The sequence below is a fragment of the Hetaerina americana genome, unplaced genomic scaffold (assembly GCF_022747635.1).
Source record: "Hetaerina americana unplaced genomic scaffold, ioHetAmer1.1.p SCAF_7, whole genome shotgun sequence".
Lineage (NCBI taxonomy): Eukaryota > Metazoa > Arthropoda > Insecta > Odonata > Calopterygidae > Hetaerina > Hetaerina americana.
The window spans coordinates 29,838,046-29,862,541 of record NW_027287316.1 but is presented as its reverse complement, the minus strand read 5'-3'; the positions used below and the strand labels follow the sequence as shown (position 1 = coordinate 29,862,541).

The 24,496-nt window shown below is 40.6% G+C and overlaps 1 protein-coding gene across 1 annotated transcript in view; it reads left to right on the top strand.

Annotated features, from left to right (window-relative positions):
- Nucleotides 1–212: 212 nt before the first annotated feature.
- Nucleotides 213–24,496, top strand: part of l(3)mbt (lethal (3) malignant brain tumor) — a 79,270-nt gene continuing 54,986 nt past the window's right edge. Inside the window, exon 1 of the mRNA XM_071595576.1 lies at nt 213–287. The gene's annotated coding sequence lies outside the window, so the exon portion shown is untranslated. The remainder of the gene's footprint in view (nt 288–24,496) is intronic.

Sequence of the window (24,496 nt, the reverse complement as noted above, 5' to 3'; positions counted from 1 at the left end):
GTATTGATTGACGAATTTCGAATAAAATAAATTATCTTGCCCGAAAATATATACCATTATGCATATATGTGTATATACCACAATATTTACATATTTTTTCGTGTGTCCAATAACAAACGGCGTCTAGCTAATTTCGATGTTAGCCGAAAATCTCTCAATTATTATTGGCTGAAGTTTTGTGACGTCAAGGAACATTTGGAGCCATGGGGGAGGGTATATTCCGACATTTCCATTACGTTACTGTATTCTAGATTCCATTTATTAACTGGAATTATTCGTCCAGAACGGTAAGTTAAAGTTTATAATATTGCCTGAATTAAGTATTTTTATAAGACAGTTGTCCTTTTTCAAATTCTGAGTTTAGCTTTTCATTTTGTTGTTTTGAAATTGGGTTAAGCTACCGGGAAAGTTGAGAATGGTACGTTGGGTGGAATGTGGAATAACGTTATTTTATTATTATCTGGTGCATATAACTTAATTGGTATTTATATAGGTAATTATATTTTAATCTTGGTATAATTTCATACAAATTTTAAAGTGGTTTACCGCGTTGGTTAGGAGATATACTAAAATTTAACTTCATGATCAAAAACAAACTTAACTGAACTTGGCCCACGACGAGCTAGCCCACGGCTATCCACCGGCCGTTGGAGATCTGGATTTTTCAGTCATACCAACGTAAATATTTTTGCACGACGTAACTAAGTAAATCCCCTAAACCATTGCAATAATCCGACTACAACGGACACACTAAACCCAATGATACTCCCTGTAACCACTTGCAATTGTAAGACCAGGATGAATTATGTAGTAAACGATATAGGGCCCTAGAATGAACTCTACACTGAAGTTAGCCCAAGCGGGAAGTCGTCTTTCATATCAAAAACTATGAGGTCCTAACGAAAACGTTTTCGACAATATCTGCTGAACTACAGAAGTACTTTTCTTGAAAATCACCAGAAACACTCGGCAATCCCTGCTCTATCACGGCATAGGCATAAAAACCACATCCATAGGCTAATGTAGCATCCAGGGCCCAGTGCAGTCCAAAGGGTCGCCCTTTCATACCAAAAATAAGAAATTACTTAACAATATCTACTAAACTAGGAACATTTTTTTCTCTAAATTTCACAATACACCATAGGCTACACATGTTACTTTCGGCAGTCTTTCGCTTACCCCATGCTCCTGGCCTAGTTAGTAACCAGGGCCCAATTACCTCACCTCAGTCGTCATCTCACACGAAAAAACACAAAGTACATCACAATATCTCCTAAACCTAGAACATTTTTTTCTCTAATTTTCACCATACATACCCCCTGAGCTACACATGTACTTCAGCAGTCTTTCGCTTACCCCATGCTCCTGGCCTAGTTTAGTAACCAGTGCCATATAACCTCACCTCAGTCGTCATCTCACACGAAAAAACACAAAGTACTTCACAATATCTCCTAAACTAGAACATTTTTTTCTCTAATTTTCACCATACACCCTGAGCTACACATGTACTTCAAGCAGTCTTTCGCTTACCCCATGCTCCTGGCCTAGTTTAGTAACCAGGGCCCAATTATCTCACCTCGATCGTCATCTCACACGAAAAAACACAAAGTACTTCACAATATCTCCTAAACTAGAACATTTTTTTCTCTAATTTTCACAATACACCCTAGGCTATACATGTACTTTCAGCAGTCTTTCGCTACCCCATGCTCCTGGCCTAGTTTAGTAGCCAGGGCCGATTAAAAGTGACTACGGCACGACACTGAACTTGGCCCACGGCAAAGGGTTATCTCAGCTGATTTTCTAAGAATTTCAAAATATCTCCTAAACTGGAACATTTTTTTCTCTAATTTTCACAATACACCATAGGCTACACATGTACTTTCAGCAGTATTTCGCTTACCCCATGCTCCTGGCCTAGTTTAGTAACCAGGGCCCAATTACCTCACCTCAGTCGTCATCTCACACGAAAAAACACAAAGTACTTCACAATATCTCCTAAACTAGAACATTTTTTCTCTAATTTTCACCATACACCCTGAGCTACACATGTACTTCAAGCAGTCTTTCGCTTACCCCATGCTCCTGGCCTAGTTTAGTAACCAGGGCCCAATTATCTCACCTCAGTCGTCATCTCACACGAAAAAACACAAAGTACTTCACAATATCTCCTAAACTAGAACATTTTTTTCTCTAATTTTCACCATACACCCTGAGCTACACATGTACTTCAAGCAGTCTTTCGCTTACCCCATGCTCCTGGCCTAGTTTAGTAACCAGGGCCCAATTATCTCACCTCGATCGTCATCTCACACGAAAAAACACAAAGTACTTCACAATATCTCCTAAACTAGAACATTTTTTTCTCTAATTTTCACAATACACCCTAGGCTATACATGTACTTTCAGCAGTCTTTCGCTTACCCCATGCTCCTGGCCTAGTTTAGTAGCCAGGGCCGATTAAAAGTGACTACGGCACGACACTGAACTTGGCCCACGGCAAAGGGTTATCTCAGCTGATTTTCTAAGAATTTCAAAATATCTCCTAAACTGGAACATTTTTTTCTCTAATTTTCACAATACACCATAGGCTACACATGTACTTTCAGCAGTATTTCGCTTACCCCATGCTCCTGGCCTAGTTTAGTAACCAGGGCCCAATTACCTCACCTCAGTCGTCATCTCACACGAGAAAACACAAAGTACTTCACAATATCTCCTAAACTAGAACATTTTTTTCTCTAATTTTCACCATAGACCCTGAGCTACACATGTCCTTCAAGCAGTCTTTCGCTTACCCCATGCTCCTGGCCTAGTTTAGTAACCAGGGCCCAATTACCTCACCTCAGTCGTCATCTCACACGAAGAAACACAAAGTACTTCACAATATCTCCTAAACTAGAACATTTTTTTCTCTAATTTTCACCATACACCCTGAGCTACACATGTCCTTCAAGCAGTCTTTCGCATACCCCATGCTCCTGGCCTAGTTTAGTAACCAGGGCCCAATTATCTCACCTCGGTCGTCATCTCACACGAAAAAACACAAAGTACTTCATAATATCTCCTAAACTAGAACATTTTTTTCTCTAATTTTCACAATACACCCTAGGCTATACATGTACTTTCAGCAGTCTTTCGCTTACCCCATGCTCCTGGCCTAGTTTAGTAGCCAGGGCCGATTAAAAGTGACTACGACACGACACTGAACTTGGCCCACGGCAAAGGGTTATCTCAGCTGATTTTCTAAGAATTTAAAAATATCTCCTTTACTAGAACATTTTTTTCTCTAATTTTCACCATACACCCTAAGCTAAACATGTACTTCAAGCAGTCTTTCGCTTACCCCATGCTCCTGGCCTAGTTTAGTAACCAGGGCCCAATTACCTCACCTCAGTCGTCATCTCACACGAAAAAACACAAAGTACTTCACAATATCTCCTAAACTAGAACATTTTTTTCTCCAAATTTCACAATACACATTAGGCTACACATGTACTTCAAGCAGTCTTTCGCTTACCCCATGCTCCTGCCCTAGTTTAGTAACAAGGGCCCAATAACCTCACATCGGTCGTCATCTCACACGAGAAAACACAAAGTACTTCACAATATCTCCTAAACTAGAACATTTTTTTCTCTAATTTTCACAATACACATTAGGCTACACATGTACTTTCAGCAGTCTTTCGCTTACCCCATGCTCCTGGCCTAGTTTAGTAGCCAGGGCCGATTAAAAGTGACTACGACACGACACTGAACTTGGCCCACGGCAAAGGGTTCTCTCCGCTGATTTTCTAAGAATTTCACAATATCTCCTTAAGTAGAACATTTTTTCTCTAATTTTCACAATACACCATAGGCTACACATGTACTTTCAGCAGTATTTCGCTTACCCCATGCTCCTGGCCTAGTTTAGTAACCAGGGCCCAATTACCTCACCTCAGTCGTCATCTCACACGAGAAAACATAAAGTACTTCACAATATCTCCTAAACTAGAACATTTTTTTCTATAAATTTAACCCTACACCCCGAGCTACACATGTAATTCAAGCAGGTTTTCGCTTACTCCATGCTCCTGGCCTAGTTTAGTAACCAGGGCCCAATTATCTCACCTCAGTCGTCATCTCACACGAAAAAACACAAAGTACTTCACAATATCTCCTAAACTAGAACATTTTTTTCTCTAATTTTCACAATACACCCTAAGCTATACATGTACATTCAGCAGTCTTTCGCTTACCCCATGCTCCTGGCCTAGTTTAGTAGCCAGGGCCGATTAAAAGTGACTACGACACGACACTGAACTTGGCCCACGGCAAAGGGTTATCTCAGCTGATTTTCTAAGAATTTCAAAATATCTCCTAAAATAGAACATTTTTTTCTCTAATTTTCACAATACACCATAGGCTACACATGTACTTTCAGCAGTATTTCGCCTACCCCATGCTCCTGGCCTAGTTTAGTAACCAGGGCCCAATTACCTCACCTCAGTCGTCATCTCACACGAGAAAACACAAAGTACTTCACAATATCTCCTAAACTAGAACATTTTTTTCTCTAATTTTCACAATACAGCCTAAGCTATACATGTACATTCAGCAGTCTTTCGCTTACCCCATGCTCCTGGCCTAGTTTAGTAGCCAGGGCCGATTAAAAGTGACTACGACACGACACTGAACTTGGCCCACGGCAAAGGGTTATCTCAGCTGATTTTCTAAGAATTTCAAAATATCTCCTAAAATAGAACATTTTTTTCTCTAATTTTCACAATACACCATAGGCTACACATGTACTTTCAGCAGTATTTCGCCTACCCCATGCTCCTGGCCTAGTTTAGTAACCAGGGCCCAATTACCTCACCTCAGTCGTCATCTCACACGAGAAAACACAAAGTACTTCACAATATCTCCTAAACTAGAACATTTTTTTCTCCAAATTTCACAATACACATTAGGCTACACATGTACTTCAAGCAGTCTTTCGCTTACCCCATGCTCCTGGCCTAGTTTAGTAACCAGGGCCATATAACCTCACCTCAGTCGTCATCTCACACGAAAAAACACAAAGTACTTCACAATATCTCCTAAACTAGAACATTTTTTTCTCTAATTTTCACCATACACCCTGAGCTACACATGTACTTCAAGCAGTCTTTCGCTTACCCCATGCTCCTGGCCTAGTTTAGTAACCAGGGCCCAATTATCTCACCTCAGTCGTCATCTCACACGAAAAAACACAAAGTACTTCACAATATCTCCTAAACTAGAACATTTTTTTCTCTAATTTTCACCATACACCCTGAGCTACACATGTACTTCAAGCAGTCTTTCGCTTACCCCATGCTCCTGGCCTAGTTTAGTAACCAGGGCCCAATTATCTCACCTCGATCGTCATCTCACACGAAAAAACACAAAGTACTACACAATATCTCCTAAACTAGAACATTTTTTTCTCCAAATTTCACAATACACATTAGGCTACACATGTACTTCAAGCAGTCTTTCGCTTACCCCATGCTCCTGGCCTAGTTTAGTAGCCAGGGCCGATTAAAAGTGACTACGGCACGACACTGAACTTGGCCCACGGCAAAGGGTTATCTCAGCTGATTTTCTAAGAATTTCAAAATATCTCCTAAACTGGAACATTTTTTTCTCTAATTTTCACAATACACCATAGGCTACACATGTACTTTCAGCAGTATTTCGCTTACCCCATGCTCCTGGCCTAGTTTAGTAACCAGGGCCCAATTACCTCACCTCAGTCGTCATCTCACACGAAAAAACACAAAGTACTTCACAATATCTCCTAAACTAGAACATTTTTTTCTCTAATTTTCACCATACACCCTGAGCTACACATGTACTTCAAGCAGTCTTTCATTTACCCCATGCTCCTGGCTTCGTATAATAACCAGGGCCCAACATAAGTGACAACGACACGACACTGAACTTGGCCCATGGAGATAGGTTTTTTGATAGTTTGTTCTTTTATGCACTCAATATTATCTGAAATACGACCGTTATTTTCTTCTTTTCAGTGTCACATAGTAGATTCATGTTGTAATGGAAACACACCAAGTCAGCAATCTGTTTTCTAATTCATTACTTACAGGTTCTTTTTCATTTTAGCACCATATTCCGGTCACAGATTCCTCACTTTCACACTTCCTCCTGATTCTTCACTCCTTTCCATTTTCTTTCTCTGATGTCTTGAGCTGCGAAGATGGGATTGAATGAAAAGGTCTTAGAAGGTATGTATGGATAACCTTTTTTTTATATTATTGGTAGTGTTCATTTATACATCACGGTTTTAGTTTATCTGCAAGTTATTCCACAACACCCGAAGAGGTTACTCGCTAGATGCGTTTCTCTTTGTGCTTGGAGAAGAAACGAGCGAAAAAGAGATCCCCGGGAGGCATATGAGAAACCGCTCGCTCTTTCCCTTAATTAAAAAGGGAGCATCTCCCGCTCTGATTTAAGGGATTAACTTTTGTTTAATTTTTTTCAACAATATATTCATACCTTTGATGTTCAAATGAATTCCGTCTAACCGCTTCCTGTTTGGGTGCCCTATCCACCTGAAAGATATATTGTGAGTGTTGAACTTCTTATTCAAATTTTACGGAAGAATATTTAAGAATATCGATTACCTATCAAAATATTGTGTTTTTATCGTTCCGTTGGCATTGACGAATAAGCTTGCCGCGTCAATCACCCTTATCCCCCCTAATAATGAAAGTAGCAGAAGATATATTTTTTATCTGTGTGAAAAAGGAATAAAAAAGACATAAACACAGTAATCAACCCGAAGGTCGGTTTGGTAGGTGATGGTAGAGTTCACCCATTACTAAGCTTGACGGCGTGTGAAATCCCCACATTGGGGTAGGGGGGCCAGTTCCTTTCTTTGTGCTGGCCGGTTATGTTTTCCCAGGAAGACCTGCTACCCGAAAAATTACTCTAGCTTGGGTGGATCTGCTGGTGTCCATAGACTCGCCCGAGAATGGAACCCGGGCCTTCTACTCTGTAGTGAAACGCTCAACCCGTAGGACTACCGCGACCGTCGAAAAAGAAATATGTAAGGACATTTTGTGAACTTACTTTTTCGCCAATTCAAAATTGCTTTGTTTAATGCCTCCAGAAGCGCCCTATATTTGGAACAATGCCAAAACCTTGGTGCTGGTATCACGGTTAACAGTGTTATTCTGCATCCCCTGTTCCATAAAGTTCTCACTAAGGAGCAGTAGCTACCCCTTAATGAGTGAAACTTAGTCCCCTGTAATTAAATCAGTCAGCAATGGTGGGCATATTAATTAATGTTATCGTCTCTCAAGTTTAAATGGGTGAACATAATACCTTAGTGAAGTCATTGCAACCAATCAATACAATGACTTCTTCGTTTATCGCGTTAACAATTTGGGTCCTCCTCTTCAACTCCTCGGTTGTCTGTCCTGAGACACACATTCCGATACGGGCAGGATGAACTATAAAACCACAAAGTAAATGATATTAGAAATAAGCAAAACTACCGTATGAAAGAGTAATCCTCATAAAATCCAACGCACCATCTTGCAGCCTATACCCAATGTTTGAGGCGACCCTAACAAAGAAGGAGTCACCCAACATCTCCGCCCCGAACACTTTAGGTCTCTCATTCTGAAACGAAGGAAACAACATAGAAAGTACCTTAAATGTAGAAAGTGGAAAATTTGATGACACAAAAAAATGTAATTCGTATAACGGGGACACATTTTTACGATTGCATAAAGTACGTGAGAAGATGAAATGTGCAGGTCACTTACCACGGGAATCATTGTTGTAACTGAAGAAAAATGTTCACATCTCTTTGAAAGTTGACGGACGCGCCTAGATAAAAAATGTCACGTGTTTCTTTATTCGTGGAGAGGATTCATGGGTGGACAATCCCTATTGGCTTGAACGACGGACGAAAACGAATTGGGAGGCGAAGGGTGTTGGTCGACCATCGGTTAAGGGTAAATCCTGGTTAAACCCAAATAGGAGAGGTCCCACTGCGTCAAAAATCAAGTGAAAGGGGAAATACTGCCGAGGACATCAACAATAGCCATCGCTCTCGAGGCGAACCCCGTCTCAGCGGGGAGCATGCCTTTGGGTTCAAGGTTGGTGCGTACTCGGGCACGAATTCTTCCATCGCGTATCGGTTTTCCCGGAGGTGATTCCAGTGCCATTCTTCAATTAATTGGAAAAGACAAAGCTTTTGCAGCAGTCGTCATGCCAACGTTGTTCCTTTAATGACACCAATCTTCCGATTTCCTGAAAATTTCGTTATCATCTAAACACAAGTGTACGCATGCAAAGCATTCCCCGCTAGCCACCGCGAGGACGTACGGTGGCGGGTGTGACGTCATCAGCCGCATAAGAACATTCCCGATGGTCACACCTGAACACAAAGATTTGTTTTATCGTGCACTGGAACAAGTTCATCACGCGAAAGAAGGGACTTACATGGATAAATATTCAATTACAGGATACGTATAATAAAATCATGCGGGAGAATATTAATGAAGATGGGTCTATTAAATACAAAAACATTCAGGTAGTCAGGGAAATATATGCACAGCCAATGGTATTTGTCTACGCGCTTGCGATCATATCTATTTTTATCTTCATTGGTCCAAGGAAAAAAAGACACTTTAAATCCATCCATCTACATTCCATCTACAATCTTTTTCCCTGATTTTACGTGATCTACCATTGCACCTGTAATTCAACCAACGGTGAAGTAGTGGCTCTCATGCTAATTATTCTAATAGTGTGTCGACGTTGCTACCTTGTTCGTTGCGGGTTTTCACTAACCTAGCTGCTCTACGTTGCACTGGAGCTTGTTCCAAAATTAAGGCAATGTCGTGAGGATGCCATACACCTGCGGTATTTTTTAGGTTGGGCCAAAATAATGTGGAATGAGAAAGCTCTTTAACCCTGTCATTATAATGCCCAAGCATCCTTTAGATGAATCCTAACTTTTATTTTGCAACTTTAACGATTGTCTTTCTCCCAGGACGTATCCTTAGTTATCGTTACAACGAAGTTTTTACCGTTTCTAAGCTTGCTACGTCGTTTCCCTGTTTAGTGAGTTTTCGGGAGAAATTCTTTCGCTCCAAGAATTTATCGAAACACATTTATTCATTTGTTATCCTGGCACCACTTTTGAATGGAATGATTCCCAGGTTCCCTTTGATTCCCCATAGTTCCTAATGATTGAATGATTCTTAATTATTCCCTATCTTCATTACTGGATATTTCCCTATGCTATTGGCACTCGTATATCACTGCATCGTCAGCAAATGTGGATCTCAAGTTTATAATAAACTTCGTTTGTAAACATCGCAGCAACGTGAGTGTTATTATTGCCAGACATGAAAACGTGTTGGGCGAAAAGAGGTAGTTGTGTCTCACAAGATCTACCTCTTCGTGATCCATGATGGATTGTAATCAATAAAAAAACGTTTTAGAAATGTAACCCCTGGATGAGAGTTGTAGAGGAAGGAAGACATTAAGCATGCTGGAAAGCATGAAGGGAGATGAAAAGGACGCGCAGTTATTTCAGGACCCTACAAGCCACCGCTGGGGTGTTTGGCTGACGGTGAATACACAACAGACTAATTTTGAGAAGAATATGGCCCCTACTGCGGCGCGACAATGTTATTCTGATCCCCTATCGGTCGTGAAAAAATAGCATCTTGAATCCATCTATTCTACACTTATTCATTCTAACTTTATTGACAAGATGCCTCCTACCGTAGTATGATGGGGGTGATAATAAATGTTCAACCTCACTGATACAGAGACATCCTTCCAATTTATCCAAGAGATTGAATATGTAATTTAATTTTCGCTATGTGAGTGATTCCCAGCCTGGTTCCTCTAATATTTTGGATACGCTACTAAGTTGTTGTTTTGCGGTATATGTGTTTGCATGAGTGTTGGATGAAGGGATTTTTGCATGATTGTGTGCGCTGCTGTGGGTGTAATTTTCCACGTTGTTGTTTTGCATGTGGTATTGTTCCTTTTTACGGTTGGTGAACTAACACCCCCCGCCACACGCCCTTGCGGCGGCTTGCGGGGTATTATGTAGATGTAGATGTAGAAGTTTATCATTGTACAAATCTAGCTCCTCAGCGATGAACGCGATCTATTTTCGCAATCAATCCAACTTCGTCAGGATTCCTTTTTGATGATTCATTAACGCCTTTCATGGGGAGCACATATCGGGACAATATGCGGATCGGCTTTAAAGAAACTTGGCTTCATAAAACGGGTGGTGGGGAAATGTAATTAAAAAATAAAAAAGTTAAAGGGAGGTGTTATTTGGCTCTGGTTAGACCCTCATTAGGAATATGCTGAAAGTATTTGGGATCCTTGGGAGAAAATTTGGCAAAAAGAATTAGATGAAGTCCAGAGAAAATCCGCTAGATTCGTTCAAAATTGTTATGATAAGAACAAGCGTGACAGGTCTCTTAGGGGAATTAGGCTGGGAACCACTTGAGTTACGAAGAGAACAAGCGAGGCTTAGACTTTTATAAAGGTTCAGAACAAACGAGTTTAACTATGACACTGAAGGAATCATAATGGCCCCACACTACTTAGGTAGATCAGAACACAAAGATAAAATAAGGGAGATAGATTCCAAGACAGATAGGTACAAATACTCATTCTTTCCCCGAAAAATCAGAAATCATAATAGTAAGAAACCGAAGACAATTTAGAAATATTAAAAACATTGAATTTACAAGTCGGAACAAAATTAAACATTGCAAAGATGTTAGGTATACTTTCAGGTGCATGCGTATGTTAGTTTGTAGTTTGAGTGTTTGCAGGTGTGTGGGGTGTAAGTGTTCTTGCATGAATGTATGCCATTTTTGTGGATGTATGATTTTGTGGTTTTTGCATGCGGTTTGTTTTTCTTTTCTAAATTACGGGTGGTGTCCTAACACCCCCGCCACACGCCCTTGCGGCGGCTTGCGGGGTATTAAGTACATGTAGATTCCATATACTAGCAGCATATTCTAAACGAGGCCTAACCAGCGAAAGATAACATTTCTCTTTCACCTTTTCATCACATATACCCAGTACTCTTCGGATAAATCCTAACTTTTTGTTAGCTTATCCACAAATTTCCCGTATGTGCCACGAGAGGTCGTGAGTCAGGGTAACGCCTAGGCATTTAATTCAATTTACTCATCCCATGTCGGTGTTTCCAATGCAGTAGTCGTTCGTGTGGGAATTGGAATTTTTCTAAAAATTTATCATGACGCATATTTTGAAGTTTAATTTTAATTTCCAAGGGTCGCACCAGCATTGTATAGCATTATGGTAATCTGAAAATGCTGCTGTGTCCTCAGGATCGCGGATATCACGGTAAACCACTACATCGTCGGCAAATAAACGTATCTTACTGAGTAGGAATAAAAGAGGTCCCGTAACATTTCCCCGGAGGATAAGCTGAAGTGAATTCAACTGCATCAGATGCAACAGCATATGTGACCTCCCTTCGTACGCCGAGAATCAGAAAAGATAACCTCCATTCAATGCGTACATTTCAGATAATACATTTTTTATTTATTAATATATACCCAGCAAGCCACGGCCAGAGTGCTTGGCAGGGGGTGAAAACACACCAGGATAATGTTGACCCGGATATTTTTACCCTTACCGCGGTCGAACAATGTCATTATGATCCCCTATCGTTCGTGGAAAAAATGTCAACTTAAATCTATCTGTTCTACACTTAATCTCTGTAATTTTATTTGCATGATATCTCCTACCGTAGTGCGATTTGGCGAATAAAACATTTTCAACATCATTCCTTGAAGAGACGTCGTTTCAATCCTGCGAAAGGTTTAATCTTTTATTTCACCTTCGCTCCGCGAGTGATTCCGAGCCTAGCTGCTCTAATATTTTGGATACAGTATCAAAACAACGTTTTACAAATCTAACTAAATAAGGAGAATACAAATTTATCTGGAAACACATTAAGCGCAATATATTCCCTGGACCCGATGAAATATTTTCAATCATGTATTATTAGAACAATGATGTATGATTAATAATGACATTAATTATGTGCTATTAAAATAATATTATTACAAAATGTATAATAACCCCATCTTCCAACGGTAGGCGAAATCATGTCCACCAAAAAAGACGGATTATGTATTGGGAAGAAAAAATTTCGTGTGTCAGTTTTTCCAGGTGCGATAAGGGATCACAATTGCCTTGCCCGACCGCGGGAGTAGGAGAAAAAATCTGGTCAAAATAGATCTGCTGTGTATTAACCTCCAGCCGCACACCCTAGCGGTGGCTTGCAGGGCACTAATATTGTTTTTTAACTTTATATGTAACCATCCTCCACTTTCCACATGCTCAAACTGGATTTAGCCATGCCAACGCACTTCCATTCAAACAGAGAACAGCAGACTTATGTTCCGTATGTCGCCGTCATGCAAGGTCAAGGTATGGGAAATGTCTTAGTATGAAATAACTCATCCCGATAGTAAGGAGTTATTCATGAAGAATCCGCTCGGTCTCCTCCTGGGTCAATCTGGCGTCACAAAGTTGCAATCTTTGTTCACAATATTTATCGTTCCATCGAGAGAATATAGTGTTCCAAATAAGATTTTTACATCACTTTGAAAGAGCTAGTGAAAATTTTGGATAGATATTTTTTTACATATTTTAGTACCATACTCGTCATCGCTAGGCCGCGTGCCGGGGGGGGGGGGGGGGGGGGCAGATACTCTTTTAGGTGAAAGTATAGCAATTAAGACGGCACGGTAGCAGGCAACGAGTAATCGGACATGAGGTTAGTTGATATGTGAAAACCTATGGTTTATCGAAGTCTTTTCATTCTGTATTTGCTCTTTACGTTGCGTTCTTACTTGGGTTTTTTCCGACCAGCTTGGGATTTCCACTTTCCCCTCGCTTTCCCCATTTCCCTTGTCCCTGCATGACGGTGGCCCTCCCTTTTTCCCACCTTTGTGGACATTTAATGGTGTTCATTGTAAACATAAGCTTTCCTTGAAATGAAATGATGTTCTGTATCCTTTTTAAGCACGTAGGGCCGGGAGAGGGAAACAAAGGAATCCCCAAAGGTTCCCAATGCCTCCAAAGGTCCTCCTTGGCACACACCCCCTCCATAAAACTCCTAAGGCGAGAACGAAGGAAAAGATTCCTAATCTCGTCGTTTAAGGCCGACGAAATATGCTTTCCCGGGAAAAACCGGTGTCGTCTGTTTGCGCATTTCCTTTCATGGTGCCGACTGCCAACCCCACTTGTACTTCAACACCGTAGATAGGAGCAAGAAAGCACCCCCTTAAACGGGGTTTCCGTATTGTTTTTATTATATTTCAATGTATATTTTATCAATTCTTGTAAAACTGTGCTTTACGGAAATAAAAACCTTTAAACTGGAACTGAAAAACAACGCTGTCGCACTTATATTTTTAACTGGAGAAGTCATTAAGCTTTAGTGGGAAAAAATTGATACTATGTTGCCTTATGAATACCTTTATGTGACGCATACACTTGATTACTGAGAAAAACTGAGAAAATATTGTAACTTTTTTATTCATATGTAACAATTACTTGACGTGTTTTTCTTGATAATCAGTCAGACGCCGCCAAGACACGGAAATTGTCTTCCTTTAAATAAGAAAGAAACGGATCTTATCCGGATTCCATCATAAGTACTTCAAGCTCACGGGGCATATGAGTTTCCTTGCAGCAAAGTGAATGATGACGGCATCAAATGGTATTGTTAGATTCAACCACTGCAATAAAATAACAGAGGTATATGCACCGTCGCACTCAAGACTCAAGCAGTCGTTCGTCGTATACGTGGTCACAATAACCCTTCAAGTGCGTGTGGCTGGGGCTTCTAGTTCACAGGGCATTCCACTTATACTGTTATGACAATGGCAACAAATGGTGTCCAACGCAAAACTATTCATTACCGGTAAAGTGTCCTCATTAGTCACCAAGGTAAGTTCTTACCAAAATACAATCAAAGCTTGCGTGTTGCTGGGTGGCTTTCGTGCTGCATCCTGGGGCGCAGTTTTTTTTTGGTTTGTGGTATATGTGTTTGCATGAGTGTTGGATGAAGGGATTTTTGCATGATTGTGCGATTGTGCATGATGCGGCGGCTTGCGGGGTATTATGTAAATGTAGAAAGTTATTCCATGGCAAAAGCAGCTTTTCCTAAAGCGCTCGCTGATTTCAGCAGAAAATGTTAAGGCTATTTCTAGGAAAACTTAGTCAACATTAATTTTTATCAAATATTTGGAGCCAAGTTACACAAAGATTGTGAAGTAGGTAACACAACGCCGGATTTAGTCGATAGAGGAAAGTACGCAGCAATTACAGGACAATCTACGTGACATCAATTTCAGGCAAGGATATAGAACACATAATCACCACGACTATTAGGGGGCAGAACGACAGTATTGTTTGATGAAGACTCGGAATGGCCCTACAGTGGACAGATTCCACTGCTTAAACAAGGCCTTCTATTTATAACGGTTCCCTGAGCCTTCTTTTTCTGGGTAATCTGCACAATCAAACTGACATTTGTGTCGAGCTGTGTATTGTGATTGTGCATGTTTGACTGATGACCTCGGTTTTTCTTGGCAATATTTAGTATATTTATTTTTGACCCGAATATTTTTATCCCTACCGCCGCCGGACAACATCATTGGGATCCCTTTTCTTCGTGGGAAATTTGCACCTTAGTTCTATCTGTTCTACGTTTAACCTCTCTGATGCAATTCACTTGATCTTTTCTGCCGTAGTACGATGACAGTAATAAAACATTTTCAACATATTCCTTGAAGAGACGTCATTTCAATTCCTGCGAGCGATTTAATCTGTAATTTAACTCCATTCCGTGAGTGATTCCGAGCTTAGCAGCTGTAATAATTTTCATGCTCTACTCGGTTTGTCATTACAATGTCTTACAAATCTAATCCCTACCCACGCTGCACGCGATCCAAGTCGACAATAAATCCAACCTCGTGAGGATTCTATACTCTTGCAGCATTTTTTGAATGAGACCTAACCAGCGAAAGATCACATTTCTCTTTCACCTTTTCATCGCATTAACCGAGGACTCTCCTATTAAATTCCAATTTTTTTGTTAGCTTTCCACATATCCCTCGTTCAGGTTTCACCGAGGAAACGAAGGACATTAATTCCGTAGTTAATCGGCCGATGATGTTTTGGTTCACAGAGATATCCGTAACCCTGAGGATATAGCAGCTTAACGCCTAGGGAAGCGTTTGCATTCGTATAAAATCCATTTATAGTAAGCTAGCAGCTTACAAACATCTAACAAAAATAACCATTCCATGGTTATAATGCTTTTCGTATTTTTCAATGTCATTTTTCTCACGGACGATAAACGATCAGAATAACGTGAGTAGTCACCCCCTGTCCCACACCCTAGCGGTGCCTTGCAGGGTATAATGTAACCTATCATTATTATAAATGAGTAAAAGCATTGTCAATCTAAAGACCCAATTAGGTTTGCCAACGTCTGCTCTTCTTTCTAAAATGACAATATATCTCACTTTGCCACTAGTTTCCGAAAGGAATTGTTACCCTATTAATGGGTGGCTTTATCCTCAAAAGGTAAACAACTATGCGCTAGCACAAAAACCCTGGCAAATGACGAAGACATATCTAACTTAACCAAGAAAGGGTTATGAGGAAATACTTGAGAGAGGAGCCTGCAAAATGTGATAACCATAACGAAAACTCTGTCATCAATATTGGGAAATAGAGCTACTGAATATCATGTCAATAACCTGTTTGCGCGTTAACATGAAATTCGTAGTAACTTGCAATGGAAAATGGCTATCCTCAGGTTACTTATTTTTATTTATCTTCACTAACGGTGACATTGGAAAAGCATATTATCCCCATTACGTGGAAATACATTGGTACAGAAAACTAAGAATGAACATATGTTATGAACGGAACTTAACTTAATATTATGCGTTCCTTTTGGAATTCTGGCACCCTTGCTAACGTCTTGAGAAATCGATTCGAATATACCGCAAAAGCTTTTGCTGAGCGTTAACTATGCTTGAGAAAATGCATCGCTTTCACCCTTGCAGGAGAGAAAAGGGTCGAGGGAGGAGGGAAGGGTTAGCCGCAGAATAACGGGCCTTAGAGGAGTAAAACAAATTGCTTCTGGCAGTAGGTGGTTTGGGTATTCCTGGAAAACGGGATTCACAGATTTTTCAGGGTGACTCGAATCACATGGCCCTGTGCGGACATGCTTCATTGCTCTTTCGCATACGGACGAGGAACATAGCTGTTTCTACCAACTGCTGCTTCGTCTAACAGAGAGAGTGCGCCATCATCTGCTGTATATCTTGTTGATAAGTTGATTCTATCCCTTCATTTGTGTTTCTTAGAGAAATTGATTATTTGTGAAATCGAATAGTTCTGCTTATATGCATCAGCAGTCACCGATTTTTATCCTCATAATCACTTTTTCTTGTCAATTTTTTCTTTTCCCTTTCCTGTGCATGTTTTTTCGTATTAATCTTGTCACTTTCTCCTAATTAGTTCACTTTTCATGGTGGAAATGACGTCTCCGAAGAAGTGTGCCCTTAGTCCAAGTGCTGTGAGTGATTTTTTTATTTCGCGGGGGTTGGATTTCATTACTTTGGAGACTGCTGGTTACATGGAAAGTACAATTTTTGGGGATGCCGCCTCCGAATTCCTTGGGGGTAACGACAAGACGAGAAGGCGTACGGTGTACTACTTTTGGCGAAGGAATAAACAAGTGAGGATTTTATTCAAACAAGGGTGTCCATTGCGCAGTAGCCAGGTAGTAAGACGTCCATCCTCTCAATTAGTTTGCCGTAGACAGATAATCAAGCGATATAAAAGATTGAAAGGGCTTGCCATAAGAAGTGGGTGGAATATGGAAAAGTTTATCAAACGAGGTTCCACTATGGATAATAATAAGGAAGTGCTTGCGATTCCCCAAGATTCACGCATGCAAATGGAAGACGAAAGTTCAGTTACAGCGGGGAAAAGCATGAGAATAGGGAGCAATTGGATACCGGGAGGGGTATTTGAAGGGCAGTTTCATTTTTCCCGTCAGGAGTGGGAGGAAATATTTGTGCAAGGAAAATTTGTTAAAGGGAAATGGACTAATGTGCTAAGTAGAAAGTTCTTTGCGATTAATTCGCGCTGTGTTCTTCTTGTCCGAGACTATCGCGTCCGAGGAGGCAACGGTAGTATTGTGATTCGGGCGTATTGCAAGCATAATGAGTGCAAGGTCTTTAATATAATGGTAGACGATCCAAGTATAAATGATAGTAGTGAGGTGTTCTTAAGAGTTTTCAGCAAGGGCCAAGAGAAACATGGCACCGAAAAATTTTGTCGTCCTCTTCGTGGATCAGATAGAGATGCTGCAAAAGTAATTCTAAAGAAAGAGAAGCCATCTGTTTTCCGAAGTAGAGCGGTTTTATCTTCAGAAGAGGGTTCTTTGGAAAGTGGGAATTTGCAAGGCTTGTATTCTCTAAATGTTCTACAACGCGCGCGTATGGAGAGCAAAGCCGAAAAGGATTTCAGCAGTAATCCCGTACATGATTTAATTCAAATGTTTATGGCAGAAAAAAATGATGAGGAGAGATACATTCAATTCTTAGGACTCCCTTTAACAGTATACTGTTTTTCAACGAAGCAAGTTCGCCTCGTGGCTTCCTTGTCGAAAGGAAGCCGACCATATCTCCACCTAGATGCAACGGGGTCTGTCGTGAAACGCCTTCCTGGTTTTCAAAAACGCGTTCTTTACTACGCAGGAGTTGTTAATATAGGAAATGTAATTGTTCCCATTTTGGAGCTAATTAGCGATAGGCACAATGTCAATGCGATAGCCAACTTTCTATTTCAGTTCCGTCATTTCGCTAGCTCCGTCACAAAAGTAAATTCACCTTTATTTAATGGCATCGTGTGTGATTTCAGTTTTGCCATTATTAATGCTGTAATTTTGGTTTGGTCACGTTGCACCCTCTCTCAGTATTTGTATGATTGTTATGCTATGTTGATTGGTAAGACGGATGCCAAAATTGAAGTTCCCGTATTCATCTGCTGCGCTCATTTCATGCATTTAGTGGCGCGACATCTTGCGAAGGCTTATTCCAAAAAAAAAATCAGGAAATTCTTGGCAGCTGTAATTGGCTTAATGGTTACGTCAAATTCCATGAGCGTCTTGGAAAATATTTTTAAAAATTTCTCCATTATATTGAAATGCGAGAGGCGTGGCGAGGCGGTGGATGCAGCTGTGTGTGAAATCCAAGAGATGGTTACGCAGAGCTCAGTGACTCCTTCAACCGTTATCAGGAAAGATTTTTCCATTCCTCGGGTCCGTAAAAGCAGCCTATATAACAGTAGTCCTTTTTATCTCCTTTTCACTGCCATTGCGGAAAATGCAAGCGTTGAGTGCTGTGGGGATCCAAATCCCTTTTTCAGCCCTAAATTTTTATCTACTTTTTTGAAGCATTTCCTACCGTTTGTACCTCTTTGGTCGAATATTTTGAAGGGCAGAGATGAATTATCTTCATTTGGACCACGATATAGTAACGCAAGCGTGGAAAGGTGGTTCGGAATCGTGAAAAACACGATTCTGGATTATAATTTACATTTGCCGTGCGGTAGATTTTTGAGGGCAATCCAACCCCATGTCTTCTCTCGAACAAAGGAAGTTTTTTTACAAATCCCCCCCGCACAAAGTAAACGCCGCAAGGCCAGTAAATTTGAAAGTATCGATAATTTTATGGCGGAGGAGCCTTGGGGAAAACGGAAACGAAGAACAGGAAAATTAAGGGTAACTTCTTTTACTGGAGAAGGGATTACTGATTTCAAAGTGGAGACCGTGAAGCAGCCCGAAATCTTTGTAGATAATGGGGGACCAATGGAGGAGGCAAGTGATTCCAGTTATTGGGTTAAGAAGGGTGACAGGGTAGCCATAAATCATCGGCCTCTTACTTTCCATGAAAATGGCATAGTTTCTGACAATAGTTACTTCGATAACTGTTCGGAATTAGGAAGGTCATACGTTTTAGGATACGTAGGCAAAGATACCCGCGTGTACTTGGAAGACTTCCTATCGCTGTCCCCAAAGCAATGGCTTTGTAATTTCATTATAGATATCTTCGCCACCGTAGTTCTTGAAAAAAACGAAAGGGATATTATTTATATCCCTTGCGAAAATTCTAGTTATGCCCTACGAGGGAACTTCACGTCCGAGAGTTTAGTCGCCAAGCTTAAATTCAAAGGGAAAATTATATTAATGCCGTTCAATAAAGATCAAAATCACTGGTGCCTATTCGTGGTAAACTTCCGGCAGTTTTTATTCAGTTATTTCGATCCATTGGGCAGCACGGATATGGATTATGCCAGGCATTACAATTTATTCACGACTTTCTTAAAGAAGCGGAATACGTTAAGTAAGGAAAAAATATGTCCAAGTAAACTGAGAGCAATAAGAGTGCCATTCGGCAAACAGAGAGATGGCTATAACTGTGGGGTGCATACGTGTTATTTCATTAATCAGATAGCGAAAAATATGGGAACAGAACAAAAGTTTGATGCCGACGAGTACCGGAACCAAATAAAAACAAATATATTACAATCCCTCCGTAAAGTTAACGAAATATGCCCTTTGTGCGATCGGGGTAAAATCCGAGGAAGTACAACGTGGGTCGCGTGCGATGTGTGTTCCCGATGGTATCACCTTTATTGCTTAGATAAAACTGCCACCGCTTCCGATTACGAAAATATGGCTTGGTCGTGTATACTGTGCACTAAATGGATAACATTAGATATTCAATCACTAGATATGGCAAACAGCTAATTAATTGGCCTTGTGGCTATCCCTTGGTTGTACATCGTCTTAGCTTTGAACGCATCTTACAAGTTGACCGGCGATTATATTTGGTTGAATTTCCTCCAATACAAAGGTTAACCAATAGTTTATACGTTAACCTACTATCACAAGCACTGAGGTGCTTTCCGTCTATCTGAAGAAGCGGGGGACGGAAAGCCTCAGAAAAGATAGCGTAGGAACCAATAAAAATAGGAAAAGAGAAATAGCAATGATTTTATAGTAACTGAAGTGCATTCCGTCTATCTGAAGAAGCGGGGGACGGAAAGCATCTCAAGAGATAGCGTAGGAATAATTAAAAAATAGGAAAAGGGAGGCGGCAATGATGATATAGGATCTGCGGTCAATTCCGTCTATCTGAAGAAGCGGGTGACGGAATGACTTGGGAAAATTAAATATGCTTATTTAAAACACGGCAATTTCATGCCACTAAAATGTTAAAGGATTTCGTAACGCTAAAAAACGAAAAAAAATGTTGATAAAATTCCTCTGTTTTACCGTAGGTTTCGGGAGATGCTCCCTTTTTAATTAAGGGAAAGAGCGAGCGGTTTCTCATATGCCTCCCGGGGATCTCTTTTTCGCTCGTTTCTTCTCCAAGCACAAAGAGAAACGCATCTAGCGAGTAACCTCTTCGGGTGATGTGGAATAACTTGCAGATAAACTAAAACCGTGATGTATAAATGAACACTACTAATAATACAAAAAAAGGTTATCCATACATACCTTCTAAGACCTTTTCATTCAATCCCATCTTCGCAGCTCAAGACATCAGAGAAAGAAAATGGAGAGAAGTGAAGAATCAGGAGGAAGTGTGAAAGTGAGGAATCTGTGACCGGAATATGGTGCTAAAATGAAAAAGAACCTGTAAGTAATGAATTAGGAAACAGATTGCTGACTTGGTGTGTTTCCATTAAAACATTGGTCTACTATGTGACACTGAAAAGAAGAAAAAAACGGTCGTATTTCAGATAATATTGAGTGCATAAAAGAACAAACTATAAAAAAAAATATCTCCATGGGCCAAGTTCAGTGTCGTGTCGTAGTCACTTTTAATCGGCCCTGGCTACTAAACTAGGCCAGGAGCATGGGGTAAGCGAAAGACTGCTGAAAGTACATGTATAGCCTAGGGTGTATGGTGAAAATTAGAGAAAACAATGTTCTAGTTTAGGAGATATTGGGAAGTACTTTGTGTTTTCTCGTGTGAGATGACGACCGATGTGAGGTTATTGGGCCCTGGTTACTAAACTAGGCCAGGAGCATGGGGTAAGCGAAAGACTGCTTGAAGTACATGTTTAGCTTAGGGTGTATGGTGAAAATTAGAGAAAAAAATGTTCTAGTTAAGGAGATATTTTTAAATTCTTAGAAAATAAGCTGAGATAACCCTTTGCCGTGGGCCAAGTTCAGTGTCGTGTCGTAGTCACTTTTAATCGGCCCTGGCTACTAAACTAGGCCAGGAGCATGGGGTAAGCGAAAGACTGCTGAAAGTACATGAATAGCCTAGGGTGTATTGTGAAAATTAGAGAAAAAAATGTTCTAGTTTAGGAGATATTCCGAAGTACTTCGTGTTTTTTCGTAAGAGATGACGACCGAGGTGAGGTTATATGGCCCTGGTTACTAAACTAGGCCAGGAGCATGGGGTAAGCGAAAGACTGCTTGAAGTACATGTGTAGCCTAATGTGTATTGTGAAAATTAGAGAAAAAAATGTTCTAGTTTAGGAGATATTGTGAAGTACTTTGTGTTTTCTCGTGTGAGATGACGACCGATGTGAGGTTATTGGGCCCTGGTTACTAAACTAGGCCAGGAGCATGGGGTAAGCGAAAGACTGCTTAAAGTACATGTGTTGCCTAGGGTGTATGGTGAAAATTAGAGAAAAAAATGTTCTAGTTTAGGAGATATTGTGAAGTACTTTTTGTTTTTTCGTGTGAGATTACGACCGAGGTGAGGTTATATTGCCCTGGTTACTAAACTAGGCCAGGAGCATGGGGTAAGCGAAAGACTGCTTGAAGTACATGTGTAGCCTAATGTGTATTGTGAAATTTGGAGAAAAAAATGTTCTAGTTTAGGAGATATTGTGAAGTACTTTGTGTTTTCTCGTGTGAGATGACGACCGATGTGAGGTTATTGGGCCCTGGTTACTAAACTAGGCCAGGAGCATGGGGTAAGCGAAAGACTGCTTTGAATTACATGTGTAGCTTAGGGTGTATGGTGAAAATTAGAGAAAAAAATGTTCTAGTTAAGGAGATATTTTGAAATTCTTAGAAAATCAGCTGAGATAACCCTTTGCCGTGGGCCAAGTTCAGTGTCGTGTCGTAGTCACTTTTAATCGGCCCTGGCTACTAAACTAGGCCAGGAGCATGGGGTAAGCGAAAGACTGCTTTGATTTACATGTGTAGCTTAGGGTGTATGGTGAAAATTAGAGAAAAAAATGTTCTAGTTAAGGAGATATTTTGAAATTCTTAGAAAATCAGCTGAGATAATCCTTTGCCGTGGGCCAAGTTCAGTGTCGTGTCGTAGTCACTTTTAATCGGCCCTGGCTACTAAACTAGGCCAGGAGCATGGGGTAAGCGAAAGACTGCTGAAAGTACATGTGTTGCCTAGGGTGTATGGTGAAAATTAGAGAAAAATATGTTCTAGTTTAGGAGATATTGTGAAGTACTTTTTGTTTTTTCGTGTGAGATTACGACCGAGGTGAGGTTATATGGCCCTGGTTACTAAACTAGGCCAGGAGCATGGGGTAAGCGAAAGACTGCTTGAAGTACATGTGTAGCCTAATGTGTATTGTGAAATTTGGAGAAAAAAATGTTCTAGTTTAGGAGATATTGTGAAGTACTTTGTGTTTTCTCGTGTGAGATGACGACCGATGTGAGGTTATTGGGCCCTGGTTACTAAACTAGGCCAGGAGCATGGGGTAAGCGAAAGACTGCTTTGATTTACATGTGTAGCTTAGGGTGTATGGTGAAAATTAGAGAAAAAAATGTTCTAGTTAAGGAGATATTTTGAAATTCTTAGAAAATCAGCTGAGATAATCCTTTGCCGTGGGCCAAGTTCAGTGTCGTGTCGTAGTCACTTTTAATCGGCCCTGGCTACTAAACTAGGCCAGGAGCATGGGGTAAGCGAAAGACTGCTGAAAGTACATGTATAGCCTAGGGTGTATGGTGAAAATTAGAGAAAACAATGTTCTAGTTTAGGAGATATTGGGAAGTACTTTGTGTTTTCTCGTGTGAGATGACGACCGATGTGAGGTTATTGGGCCCTGGTTACTAAACTAGGCCAGGAGCATGGGGTAAGCGAAAGACTGCTTGAAGTACATGTTTAGCTTAGGGTGTATGGTGAAAATTAGAGAAAAAAATGTTCTAGTTAAGGAGATATTTTTAAATTCTTAGAAAATAAGCTGAGATAACCCTTTGCCGTGGGCCAAGTTCAGTGTCGTGTCGTAGTCACTTTTAATCGGCCCTGGCTACTAAACTAGGCCAGGAGCATGGGGTAAGCGAAAGACTGCTGAAAGTACATGAATAGCCTAGGGTGTATTGTGAAAATTAGAGAAAAAAATGTTCTAGTTTAGGAGATATTCCGAAGTACTTCGTGTTTTTTCGTAAGAGATGACGACCGAGGTGAGGTTATATGGCCCTGGTTACTAAACTAGGCCAGAAGCATGGGGTAAGCGAAAGACTGCTTGAAGTACATGTGTAGCCTAATGTGTATTGTGAAAATTAGAGAAAAAAATGTTCTAGTTTAGGAGATATTGTGAAGTACTTTGTGTTTTCTCGTGTGAGATGACGACCGATGTGAGGTTATTGGGCCCTGGTTACTAAACTAGGCCAGGAGCATGGGGTAAGCGAAAGACTGCTTAAAGTACATGTGTTGCCTAGGGTGTATGGTGAAAATTAGAGAAAAAAATGTTCTAGTTTAGGAGATATTGTGAAGTACTTTTTGTTTTTTCGTGTGAGATTACGACCGAGGTGAGGTTATATGGCCCTGGTTACTAAACTAGGCCAGGAGCATGGGGTAAGCGAAAGACTGCTTGAAGTACATGTGTAGCCTAATGTGTATTGTGAAATTTGGAGAAAAAAATGTTCTAGTTTAGGAGATATTGTGAAGTACTTTGTGTTTTTTCGTGTGAGATGACGACTGAGGTGAGGTAATTGGGCCCTGGTTACTAAACTAGGCCAGGAGCATGGGGTAAGCGAAAGACTGCTTGAAGTACATGTTTAGCTTAGGGTGTATGGTGAAAATTAGAGAAAAAAATGTTCTAGTTAAGGAGATATTTTGAAATTCTTAGAAAATCAGCTGAGATAACCCTTTGCCGTGGGCCAAGTTCAGTGTCGTGTCGTAGTCATTTTTAATCGGCCCTGGCTACTAAACTAGGCCAGGAGCATGGGGTAAGCGAAAGACTGCTTGAAGTACATGTGTAGCCTAATGTGTATTGTGAAAATTAGAGAAAGAAATGTTCTAGTTTAGGAGATATTGTGAAGTACTTTGTGTTTTCTCGTGTGAGATGACGACCGATGTGAGGTTATTGGGCCCTTGTTAATAAACTAGGGCAGGAGCATGGGGTAAGC